General features: G+C 23.7%; 1 pseudogene; it reads right to left on the reverse strand.

Moving 5' to 3' along the window:
- Nucleotides 1-9,850: 9,850 nt before the first annotated feature.
- LOC135208174 (protein gustavus-like) lies at nt 9,851-10,856 on the reverse strand (annotated as a pseudogene).
- Nucleotides 10,857-13,530: the final 2,674 nt, after the last annotated feature.

Raw genomic sequence — 13,530 nt, forward strand, 5'->3', positions numbered from 1 at the left:
TATTTATTTTTATTTATTCATTTTTTTTAATTTTTTTTAACTAGTTTATTTATTTTTTATTCCATTTTTCATTTTTTAGTTTTTATTTCTTTATTTATTTTTTATTTATTTATTTATTTTTAGTTCATTTATTTTTAATTTATTTTTTTATGATTTATTTATTTTTATGTATTTTTCTTATTTTATTTTTATTTCTTTACCTATTTATTTTTATTTATTTATTTATTTTTTATTTTTTATTTTATTTTTAATTTTTATTTATTTGTTTTCTTATTTTAATTTTTTTATTTATTTTTATTTATTCATTTTTATTTATTTGTATTATTCATTTTATTTTTAAAATTTGATGTGTATTTTTTATTTTTATTTATTCCATTTTTATTTATTTTATTTTTAATTTATTTATTATTTATTTATTTTTATTTAATTTTTTAGTTTTGTTTATTTATTTATGTTTATTTATTTATTTATTTTTTATTTATTTTTTATTTTTATTTTTAGTTTATATTTTTAATTTTTATTTATTATTAATTAATTTCTTTATTTTTTATTTATTTATTTATTTTTATTGTATTTAATTATTTTATTTTTATTCATTTAATTTTTTTATTTTTTATTTTTTATTATTTTTCTATTTGTTATTTATTTATTTATTTATTTATTTTTATTTCTATTTTCCTTAATTAATTTTTTATTTTACTTATTTCATTTTTAATAATTTATTTTATTTTAGTTTATTTTCTTCTTTTATTTATTTTTGATTTATTTTTTTTTATTTATCTATTTATTTGTTTTTATTTTTATTTAAGTTTGAATTTTTATTTTAGTTTACTTATTTATTTTTATTCATTTATTTTTGTTTATTATTTTCTTATTTATTTTATTTTTTTTTCATTTATTTTTTATTTATTTTTATTTTATTTTATTTATTTAATTTATTTATTCATTTTTATTTATTTGTTATTTGTGTTTATTTATTTATTTATTTTCATTCATTTATTTTATTTTTTTATTTTCATTTATTTATTTTTATTTTTTGTTATTTTATTTTTATTTATTTATTTATTTTTTTTTTTTTATGTACTGATTTATTTTTATTTTTATTTATTTAATTTAATTTATTTTATTTATTTGTTTTTATTTATTAATTTATTTTTATTTCATTGATTTATTTATTTTTTATTGTAATTATCTTATTTATTTTTAATATAATTTTTCACTTATTTTTATGTAATTTTTTGTCATATTTATTATTTTTATTTCTTTATCTTTCATTTTTTCTTATTTATTTATCTATTCATTTTTTATTTTTTATTTTTTATTTTTGTAATTTATTTATTTAATTTTATTTCTTATTTATTTCAATTTTATTTATTTCTTATTTGTTATTTCTTTATTTTATTTTTAATTTATTTATTTTACTTTATTTATTGTTATTTATATATTGTGTTATATTTGAATTATTTATTTATTTTCTTTATCCATTTATTTATTCCTTTCTTTAATTATTTAGTTTATTTTTTAGTTTTTTTTTATTTAGTTATTTATTAATTTTAATTTTTTCATTAATTTCTTGGTTTATTTAATTAGTTATTTATTTTCATTTATTTATTCATCTATTTTTTTTATTTATTTTTAAATGTTTTATTTCTATTTATTTCTTTTTATTTATTTATTTTTTTGTAATTTTGTATTTATTTATTTAATAATTTTTAGTTCATTTATTTGATCTTTATTTTATTTATTTTTGTTTGTTTATTTATTATTTATATTTTCTTTATTTTATTTTTTTATCTTTTAGTTCATCTATTCCATTCTTCTTTATTTATTTACTTTTGAATTTATTTGATTTCTTATTTTATTTATTTATTTTTTATTTATTATTGAATTTTTACTTATTTATATTTTACTTATTGATTTTTGTTAGTTTAGTTTATTATTTAATTTATTTAGTTTTTATTTATTTTTTGTTTTATTTTTTATTTTTTTTCTTTATTTTTTTTATTTGGTATTTGATTTGATTTTCTGGCTTTATTTAATTTTAATTTTCATTTTTATTTATTTATTTAATTTTTTATTTATTTTATTTATTTTTATTAAGTTAATTTTTATTTTTTTGATTATTTTTATTTATTTATTTTTTATTTATTTTATTCTTAAAATTATTTATTTTTTTTTATTATTTATTTATTTTTTATATATTTTTATTTTTTTTTTTTTATTTTTTTTTTCATTTGTTTATTTTTTTATTTTGTTTATTCATTTTATTTTTATTTTAAAATAAATAAAAATCAAAGAAAATAAGATTCAAATGATTAATAATGAATAAACTAAATAAAAATAAAAATTAATTTAAATAAAATAAAAATAAAGTAAATTAAAAAATCAAAGAAGAAATATAATAAAAATGAATTAACTGAAATGAAATAAATAAATAAACTGAAATTAAAATAAAAAATCTAAATAAATAAAATAAAAAAAAAATAAATAATTAAATTAAAACTATAATAAATAGATAAATCAAAGATGAAAACGCGCTAAATATTTCATTCAAAACGATATTATTATTCAGTTTCATTTTTTTTTAATTTTTATAATGATTTGTGAAAATAAAGTTAAGCCACCAAAAAGACAAAAAACCTCAAAAATATGTGTCAGAAACACTGAAATATTTCTTTGCTGAAAACTTTTTATGCTAAAGTTCATTTCCTCCCAAAAAAAAGTGGATCAATCAAAAAATTAAAATAATTATTTCACCATGTTTTATTTGAAAGTCATTCCTTCTTTTAGATGGATGATTTTTGCTTCAAAATTCATTTCGAAAACTTGGCTAAAAATAAATAGGAGAAGGAACTTGGAATTAAAAGTTAGTTTATAAAAGATTTAATTTGAATCCCAATATTTTTTATATTTTTGCCCTGGTTTTTGTAATAACTGATTTTGATTTTCAAAAGTTTATTTCAAAAACTAAACCTAAAATTCGGGGCAAAAATTTAAATGAACCATAAAAAATCATTCTAGGAAAATATATGGAATTTTTTTGTGGGCACAATATTTTTAAGAGTTTTTCCCTCGTTTATTTTGTCCGGTTTTTTTGTTTGTATTAAAAAAATCAATTTATGAAAATAGCCCGAAAAAGTGATTTTTGGTTCAAAAATCATTTAAAAAGAATCAAAAAAAATAAAAAAATGGCTAATGAATATAAAAAGAAAGAAATTTAAAATCACATTTCAAATCATATCACGAAACTTTTATGATTTTTTAAACATTTGTATTTGTCTTTAAAGAATCATTTAAAACATCGGCTGAAAATATTGCAATAAAATTTAGCATAAAATGGTTTTAAATATATAAATTTTTTTTCAAAATAATTTCTCTTTCATTCTTAGCGGTTTTTGTTTCTGTTTCAGTCATTATAAAAAATCCTCTTTAAAAAAAATAAAATCTAAAACAGAAAAACAGGAAAAGGCTTAAAAAAAATTTTCTTGCTCTTCTTTTTATAGATGATTTTTTGTTTAAAATTAAAAAAATTATTTCAAAAAATTTCTTTTAAAAAGGATCTATGCTGTGACATAAAAAAAGAAAGTTGAAAAAAATTACAATTTTAGTACAAAATTTGACGAAACTTTTTTCAGTTTTTTTCTATATTTTTTATTAAAAGTTAATATCGTAAAAAACGGGTTAACAGTTTAAAAAAGTAATTGTATTTGAATACAAATATTTAAAGGATTTTCCCCTCACTTTTTGGTTGACTGATTTTTGTTATTTTAGAAAATTTAATATAACTAAAAATTTTTTAAAGTTTTTTTGTGTTTTTTATGATAACTGGTGTTTAAAACAAAAAAACAAAATGGAAATAGACGAAAAGCTCCAAAAAGCATATGTAATTCTAAATGCAAAAATCTTTGGGCTTATTGGCTTCCGTTTTTGGGAGTTTGGCCCTCTTGAATTTGGTGAAACATAGTGAAAAAACTATTTTGTATTTTTTTTTTTTTTTTTTTTTAAATTGAAAGATAAAAAAAAATCGTTTTCTTCGCCCACCCCCCTTTTTCAGGCTTATTCTTATATTTATTTTGTGATAAAAAAATTGCCAAAAATAAAAGGAGGTAAAAAACTCTCAAAAGTGGTTTATGCAAAAATTATATTTTTATTTCTTAATGATTTTTGTTACATTTATTATTGCCCGAATTTTCCAGGTGTTTTTTGAAATTAATTTGCGAAATAAAAAATCAGTCATCAAAAATCAGCAAAAATATTAAAAATATTAGATTTAAATTAAACCTTCTACAAACTGCTTTTAATTTTAAAGTTCTTTTGTCCTAATTTCAGCCAATTTTTCCTAAAACGAATTTTTGAGGCAAAAATCATCTATCACAAAGAGGAATAAATTTCCAAAAATAATAGCCATGTTAAAATAATTATTTAAATTTTGATTGTTACACTCATTTTTGACTGGATCTTTCTTTTTCAAATATAATTTAAAAATAAAACCGCCTAAAAATGGGACAAAAAGAAATATAAGCAAAATAAAAAGTTTTAATAAATAGTTCCGGTTTTTTGCACAATAATTTTTTGTGGTTTTTGGTCTTTTGTTTAAAAAATCTCATAATAAAAATGCTAAAAATAAAATTAAACAGAAAAAACCTAAAATAATATTCAATTTGAAACATGAAATTATTTGTAACGTATTTTCGTCCATTCAGATGGTGTGATTTGTTTTAAAGAAATCTTTTTTAAAAAAAAAACCACATACAATTTAAAAAAAGTTTTTCAATTTTGGTATACAAGTTTTTAAGACGGTTTGTTTTCAGCTTGCTTTGAGGCAAGATTTTGGTGTCAAGAATCATGATAAAAATAACCTTAAAAAGTGGGGGAAAATAACAACATTTATATGATAATTTTTGCATTCTAATTTAATTCTGACTTCTGTTTTGTCCATAATCCATTTCGAAAATTGACCTAATAGTCGAAGCAATAAATAAATAATAATTAAAAAGAACGGTTTAAAAAAAGTTATTATTGAACCTAAAATTTGGTGGGTAGTGTTTCAACCCCATTTTGATAACTAATTATGAAAATCGCATAAAAAAAGGACAAAAACAATGTAAACTAAAAAACTCTTATTTGAATTATATAACAATATTTTTTTGGCATCTTTTTGAGAATAATTTTTAGCTTTTGTCTAAATTTTGTATGTTATATCATTTTCATATTTTTATTAAATTATTTTGTTTTAAATAAAAATCAATCATCGAACATAAGGGCGAAAATTTCTTAAATGCTGTATTTTTCCGTTTTCCCCCGTTTTTTCCCCCTTTTTTTTTAGGCGAACTTTTATATTGATTTTTGAAACAAAAAAATTTAAAATAGCCAAAAATAAAAAAAATAATATACCCATTAATATTTTTGTTGACCAAATTTATAGATGTATTTTTTTTAAACGATTGTTTTTACTTCTATTTCTCAGGCGATTTTTTAAATAATTTTTGAAACTAAAAATTAGGGACATCAAAAAGAGGGAAAAGCTATCAAAAGTAGTGGAATTCAATTGAAATTTTTTAAACTGATTTTGTTAACTTTTAAATCATTGCCTTAATTTAAATTTAAACAAGAGACAATAGAAAACATTATTGGAAAAATATGCAAAAATTTGCAATTGGTAGCATTTGTTTGTTGGTTGATACTAATAATGAGCATAACTTGAAGAATCATTTAAAAAAAAATAGAAAAACATTCCACCCGTTTAGGCTTGTATAAAATTCGAGAAAAAAAATTTGATTTTGTTTGTTTATTTCTAATTCGTTTTAAAACCTTATCATTAACATACGTCTATTTTTTTCTTTAACCACCTCAATTTATAAATGTTTTTCTTCCTATCCATATATTTTTTTCAAAAATGGAACATATTGTCTTCTGATTCCATTTTTTTCTTTTGACGACAATGAATAAACATATTAAACGGTTTTTTTTTATATTGGATTGAATATATTTAGCGTTTGCATTTTAATGCCCATTATTCTTCGGGGTTTAGATTAAAATGAATTTTAAAAACGAGTTTCCAGTTTTGGAAATCATATGATCACCGCTTAATAGAATTTTTTCAACCATTTGACCCGAGAATCGGTTTTCAAATATTTCTTAATAGGGGGTTTCTAATTTGGTTTTTTTAAATAATAATTATAACTCCTAATTGCAAATTAGTTTTACAACATATTCTGGGACTTTCGGCTTTTTTGATTACAGGGGGTGTTGTATTCTTTTCTCATTATTATCCAATTTAATTATGACGTACGGGAACGCGATCACGAGTTTGGGGGGCTGTACATGGGATTCTCTCAATTTATTCATCTTATACGGCCAATTCCACATTGAGCTTGTTTGGCCCTTATTTATTCTTTTTTGGGGTTTTGGTTAATTGCTTTTTGAATAATTAATTTTGAAATATCGATTCCGATCGTGTTAATAATTCAGAATATGGTATTTTTAACTAATGTAATGGCTTTTTATTTTCTTGTATCTCTCTGGAATTCAAAATTATATTCGAAAACCTCGGATATTGAAGTTCAGCGGTGGATTGCAATCCCGAATTCAATTATCTCTTCGAATGGTTTTCTTATGCCTTTACCAGTCAATTCTATCAAATTTTTCAGGGACGGGTGTTAATATAAATCCCGCCATAACGTTTTTTATTTATCAAGTAAGTAGGAAAATATACCTTTTCAAAATTCTAAATTTAATTGGGAGTCATAAAAAAGTTTGTAACAAAAGCAGACCGCTTCTTGACCTAACATACTAATGGGGCCGTCTTAGGATGGTATCGACACCAAAAGTTTATCATGACAGAATTCTGTATCTCCGTAAATTTGACTTTGGCGTTAAACGGTATTTCTCTTCGATCTTATTTTTTGTCGTAAAACCATGATCATTTCGCGTCCAAACGCTGTCACGCTTCGTGAGATATTTCAATGGCAGGGCAAATTTACCGCCTCATTGCGCGCCCGTAAATCCAGTTTATACAGGAATTGGCCGATATTTTTAAGGCTAATTGTCGGCCGATCTAGAACTTTTTTCCTTAACGGATCAGTTTCACGTTTCAGTTCATCCTTGGGCTTTTTTTTGGCGCCGACATTAGTAAATTTTTCTAGAATTCTAGGCAATAAACCTTTACGTGTTTATGGAGGTTTGACGAAATAATTATTTGGGGGTGGGCGTTTTAGTATAATATCCGTAGACCGCTAATATGGTTTTATCATTATTGGTTAATAACGAATGTTAGTTATAACATAAAATTATGGGGTTCCATAATTTATAGTCGGATATAATGAACAAAAAAATCTAACGTCGTGATAGGGAAGTTATAAAATCCTTTCCGGGCGGGTTAAATTGATTGTAGCGCCTGATAACCCGTCCACCCTTTCAATCCCCCTTCCACACGATGGAACAATAAAATTTTCCAAGGCGCAGTTTCAGCAATAATTGATACATTATTTTTATTTGTTGACCTCTCGTGAGGATAAAAAGTTAAACGGGACTCCCGTTACCCACGCGCCATTTCAATGTAATTGAATAGATAACATTATTTATCGATTAATTTTAGTGGCAAAACGGGCGCTGTTTTAAACAATAAACGGCCAATTTTCGTCTCGTTTTTGGGAAGCTTAGTTTGCGGAATGTAATTCTGGCTATTTCCGGTGTGGTGAATATCCATCTTTTTGTTCATTTAAAAAAATACTGAGAAAGAAACCGCATTCAAAACTGTAAGGACCGTAATTTGTATTCTCTTTTAATAACGCTTTAAAACGCTCCATACTACATTGACCCTCCACGTTTAACTACATTTGTATTAACGATTTTACCCACCTGTTTACTTTCAAACCCCCAACTCGGTAATGAAAAGATTTTACATTTTTTATTCTACTTAGATAAAATTGATCATTCAATGTTCAAAACATGTTTGGCCCGATCAAGTTAAATAACGGAAGTTCAAAATGAATTTAATATTGTATCCAGTAATACTATTCAGGGTCTACTACCTTTTGCCCAAAAACAAAACGAGACCAAGCTTTTTAACCATCTCCCTCGGTTCAGAAATGAAAAACAGAAATCTCGTTGGCGTCTTCGATAGGGTCAAACATTTTTACCCAACACAAAAAATTACCTCTTTTTCCATTTCTAATTTTGTCCCGTGTTTTGCGATAACGTTTGCCAATTTGAATAATTTGGATCGTTATCGGGCGTAGGAAAAATACCTCGCCGCTTTGCGCATTCAATATCGGAAGTAAAAATAAGAATGGTGGGGGAGGGGTCCAGATACTATCCCATTTTGTTTTCAACCGGGAATTCGTGGGCCTGATACTAGTTCCACAATACGTCAATTTTCAATTTGGCATGTGGATTCCTTTTCGTTATTAGCTATCCCTAAAAATACAAGATTGGGACGTAATTTTTCTTATCCAAGAACACCCCGATAAAATTTAACATTCAATCATAAAACGCAATATTAAAATCAATTTTATTGGCTTCGTAAAACTCATTTTTTCTTTCTTCATCTTCGTTTTCCCTTTCCTTTCAATTCTAATTCTAAAATATTCTTAACTTCGCGTGAATTGAATTTGGGCAATGCTATCGTTATTTTGTGAAAAAAACGTTTTAGGCCGTTCATTATGGAACTATTATACCCAATAAATAGTTTTCTTTTTTAATTACTATTGTGTTATAGAAATAATAAAATCCGTAATATTTTTTAAAAAATATAATTTTTTGGCAAGTTTTTCGTTTATTATTAGTTTTCTTAAATGAATCAATATTCTTTAATAATAATAATTTCTCTTCTTGGATAATTCATATAAAAATAGGGATAAAAATCCATGAATACATGACAAACATACCGGAATTACCCGATACCTATCGAAACCAAACATTCGAATAATTGGTAAACGATGACTTTTATTTAAAATCCCAATGCTTGACGTGAATGAACTCCCTGTTCTAATCATGCCAAATCTATATTAAAAAAATAAAAGAAATGATGTATTCATTATCGTTGGGGGTGCAATTCTTTATTGTCATTATTATTATCATTATTGTACTGATAAATTTTCGCTTCAAATTTATTAGTTATATTGCAATGGAATTATAAAAAAACAAAATGATTGCTTTTGTTATTATATACTCAATTTTTATTTTTTTTTTTGTTTTTTAATATAAGAAAAAGACAAAGTCAAATTTCACTCAGCGCTATTAATTACGAGGAATATCGTTACAAAATTCTAAATATTATTAAATTTGATTTTTTGTGCATCTAAGTAAGAAAAATATTTACAATATCTAGGCCATGAAGTTCAAACTTCTCATGCCTTCCCAGGTGGGGTATGTGGAAAGTTGTGTATTTCTGGTGGAAAAAGGGTTCACTTCATGACGAAGTTCGGATTGTCACGTTGGTGCTTACGAGAGCTGGCCTCCCACCATGGGTAACAAGCAGGTACTGAGTAAACAGACTTGAGGTAAATTTAGCCCATTCCCATAAACGAGTCAACCTTTGTTTTCCAACCAAAGCGTTGTAGTATTATCCAGCGACATAAAATCCATTCAAGGAGGTAGGAGGTTCCGCTGTGGATAAAAAATAAAAATAAAAAAGTTGAGTTCATAAATAAATTCTTGATGCATCAAGGAAAGGCCCTTATCTTGGAAATTTTTTTTTTTTTTTATTTTTTTTTTCTTTTATGCTTCTCCACAACATTAAGCACAATTCATTCTGGAAAAAGTAAAAAAATACTGCAATTACTTACGATTCTAGTCCACCTATGTAATCTGATAGAAATTTCACCAGTTGCCCCCTATACAGTGGAAACTAATAGGTAAAAAAAGCCTTCTTGCCTTTCAGGTTACGAAATGCCTACTCCAAATACTGCCCTCTACAACAAATGCCAACGTTCCTTCTCGTCCATATCTAAGACAACTGAAAAACAATAACAGATATAGGATGTCATTTTAAGTTGGGTAATAACAAAGTGGAGAAAAAGGTTCAAATATTCTTATAATATGGCAAAGTGTTTTGCAATCACAATAAGGATAATAACCATCTACTTACCATAAAATTTATCTGGGACAACGAAGGTCTCATTGTTGTTTAATAATGAAGGATAAGTAATGTCCGAGTTGCCTTGCCTGGCATTGTGATACAACTTATTACGGCCTAGGTCCCAGCCCCATGACTGGTCATTACTGCCTACCAAACCCTGGAAGGGAACAATAAGGATTAACTCACTATTGCACACTTTCTTTAAATGTGTTGTGCATACTGGAGGAGGGAAAGGGGTTGGGGGGGGGGGGGAAACTTTGTTCAAATAACTAGGTGTGTGGACATGTACATAACACTTAACTGGTATCCCTGAGAATGTAAAAGGTGCTTCATTAGTGGCACCCTACAAATAGCGTGTGTACCGCGTTGCCGAGTAGACCAGTGTATTTCCCATAAATGTAGACCTTTTGTATAACTAACTTTTCCTCTTATACCATCTGTACTCTGGGCAACAGGTTGTCGATGGAACATCATTTTGTCATCCTCCTGTAATAATACAACAATAAGAATGATATAAAGTAACACTAAAAAATTTTAGTTAAATCATAAAATATTACAGTTTAAACTGAAATGAAACAGTCAAATCTTAACTTCGTGAAATAGCTGCCTACATATACTACAGTAAATGACAGAAATACAATTTCCGCACCTTGACAAAAATATTGAGCGATCTGTCTTCTGCATTCCATGCGTGCTTGAGTGAAGCCTCTCGTGGGATGGGCGGCATCTTGAGGAGGAAGTCTAACCGTTTGGGGCAGGTATAATCCGAGGACATTATTATTATATTATAAATAAATCAAATATAAAAACATACACATACAAATACTACAGATATAATTTTAAAAAATATAAAAATTGAGTGAGTTTTTCGTTTATTCGTTTCTTAAACGAACAGTGCAAAATGCTAATTCAACTACATAAATTCCTCGATATTATAGCACAATTGATAAAAGATTTTACTTTGGAACGTAAAATTCCCTATACTGCAAAAAGTTCGTTGTCTTGCTTGTATGATCACGAAACAATAACTACTGAATAACCACCGGTTCCATGTAACGTAAAAACACCATACAACAAACATACAAACATGGAATTAATTAATTAGTAAATAAATATACATAATAAATATATATATAATAATAATAATAATAAAATCTCATCCCCCAGTTAATATTGGGTTTCATTGATGAAAAATAAATATTTATTTTTTTTAACTATGAAACCTTTAATTTATCTTTATTTTATCCTTCTGTAATTTTTATCATGTTTTATCTTCTATTTTACTTAATTTATATTTATATATATAACAATGATAATATATATATTGCTATTTATTTGTTATATTATTAATTTAATAGATGTATATATAAAATAATATAATATATAACAATTATTTTACAAAAAAAATTCATTTCCATTTTTATCATAAATAAAACTTATAAATGTAATAAAAACGTCAATCCAATAAAATTAAGAATTGTTCAGATGTTTCATTTTATCCAATTTTTTTAGTGGGAATATATAGTTATTACAAAAAAGAATTATTAGATTTAAAATTATAGGTAAAATAAAAAGCTGATATTCGACTTAATAATTTTTTTATTTAATTCAAATAGTAATGATATGAAATAGTACAAAAAAATTTGGTATATTCCAAGTATGTTGTAAATATTTAATTAATTTTATATTATTATCTAATATTTTCTTTGAAAGAAGTATATACAATAAATCAGTGAAAAAATCCTGGTATTGAATAATTCTTAATTTTTATTAAATTCATGTTTTTATCACATTTATTATTTTTTTATACTATAATATATATATATATAAAAATAATACATATTTTAATTCGTTTATAATTATTTTTCATTAAATTATTTTTATATAGGTATAATTATTTTATATATAAAAAAATATATATTATTATTTATTTCTTCTTTATATATACTTATTATTATTATATTTAATATTAGATTAATTAATTAATAATATGTATTTTTATATATTATATTATATTATTTATAAGCAAATAATAAATGATGAAAACGTTAATTTAATAAAATTAAGAATTATTCAGAAATTTCATTTCATCGATTTTTGTTTTTTTTTTGGCGAAAAAACATAAACTCCATTAAAACCACTATTTTTTTTTTTACCCAAAGTTGGGATTTTTTCTCTGTCATTGTTAATTTTTTGTTTTTTAGGGTAAAAATTTATCTTATAACTTGGATCTATTTTCGATACAAAATGCATTTTAAACTATTAAGTCGATATTTCTTTTGCTACAACACGCATAGTTTTTATTATTATTTCATTTTTTTTTTTAATAATATAACTTTTAATTATTCTATAATATTATTATATATAAATAAATAACTTTTTACATATAAATAAATCAATATAAGAAAATATAATAATACCCATTTTTACATTATACATTTTCTTGATTGTTTACAATTTACAGTCTTGTATAATCAACGATAAACTGTAAAAGTAATATTTTCTTTGAAAGATAATAATTTAAAACCATTTCATAATTTTATATATTGTTATTAATGCATATCTTTATACATTTCTTGGGATAATTGAATTTAAAATTATTATATAAAGGCTCGCATTAAAAGACTGCCTTATTGTTCTAACTGGACTAGTTAGTGGTGGCGAATACGCTCTCATATCTTCATTGTATCACAGTGAACCAAGCGCCCCCCCCCAAATTTGAAGATATATTGGTAGATTATAGTCGGGAATGTGATAATTTTGATCATTCTAACCGTGTTTTCGTAGGATTTTTGGTAGATTATATAGTGTCGGGAATGGTGATGGAATTAGTGAATCTAATTCAATCTAACCGTTGTTTTCGTAAAAGGATTTTACCATCAAGTTTCCCGGTTCAGAACCGAAAAAAAATATAAAAAAGAAGATATATAAGAGATATACGACTTTTATAACTATTACTCAACAATGACTGTCATTACTAACAACTTATTTTTGAAAATATTTGAAAATTTAGATAACCACGAAAATGCTATATTGGGTAAAGAATGTTTATTTAATATATTTAAATTATTGATGTTAGCGGCAGAGGATAAAACTTTGGAAGAAATAAATCAACAAGAAAAGACAAGAAATGCGATCATCAATGAAGTGAACAATGCATTACCATCATCGTTTGAAACAAAAACATTGTCGTGTATTTTCCCTCAAATTGTCGCAGACGACATTGATATTAATTTTGTTGATAAAATCAAAAATATAATGCATTCAAACAATGCAACAACGTTTAAAATAGTAATTAATAATGAAGAAAATATTGAAGATGAAACAAAAAACGATACAATTGATGCTACTCATTTATTAATGAAATATATATTTTTTCTAAAATAAAACTATAATGAATGGAAAATGGAAATATCCATTTGTACTGGAAAATACTAAAGATTTAAATT

Source organism: Macrobrachium nipponense, chromosome 35 (genome assembly GCF_015104395.2).
Source record: "Macrobrachium nipponense isolate FS-2020 chromosome 35, ASM1510439v2, whole genome shotgun sequence".
NCBI lineage: Eukaryota > Metazoa > Arthropoda > Malacostraca > Decapoda > Palaemonidae > Macrobrachium > Macrobrachium nipponense.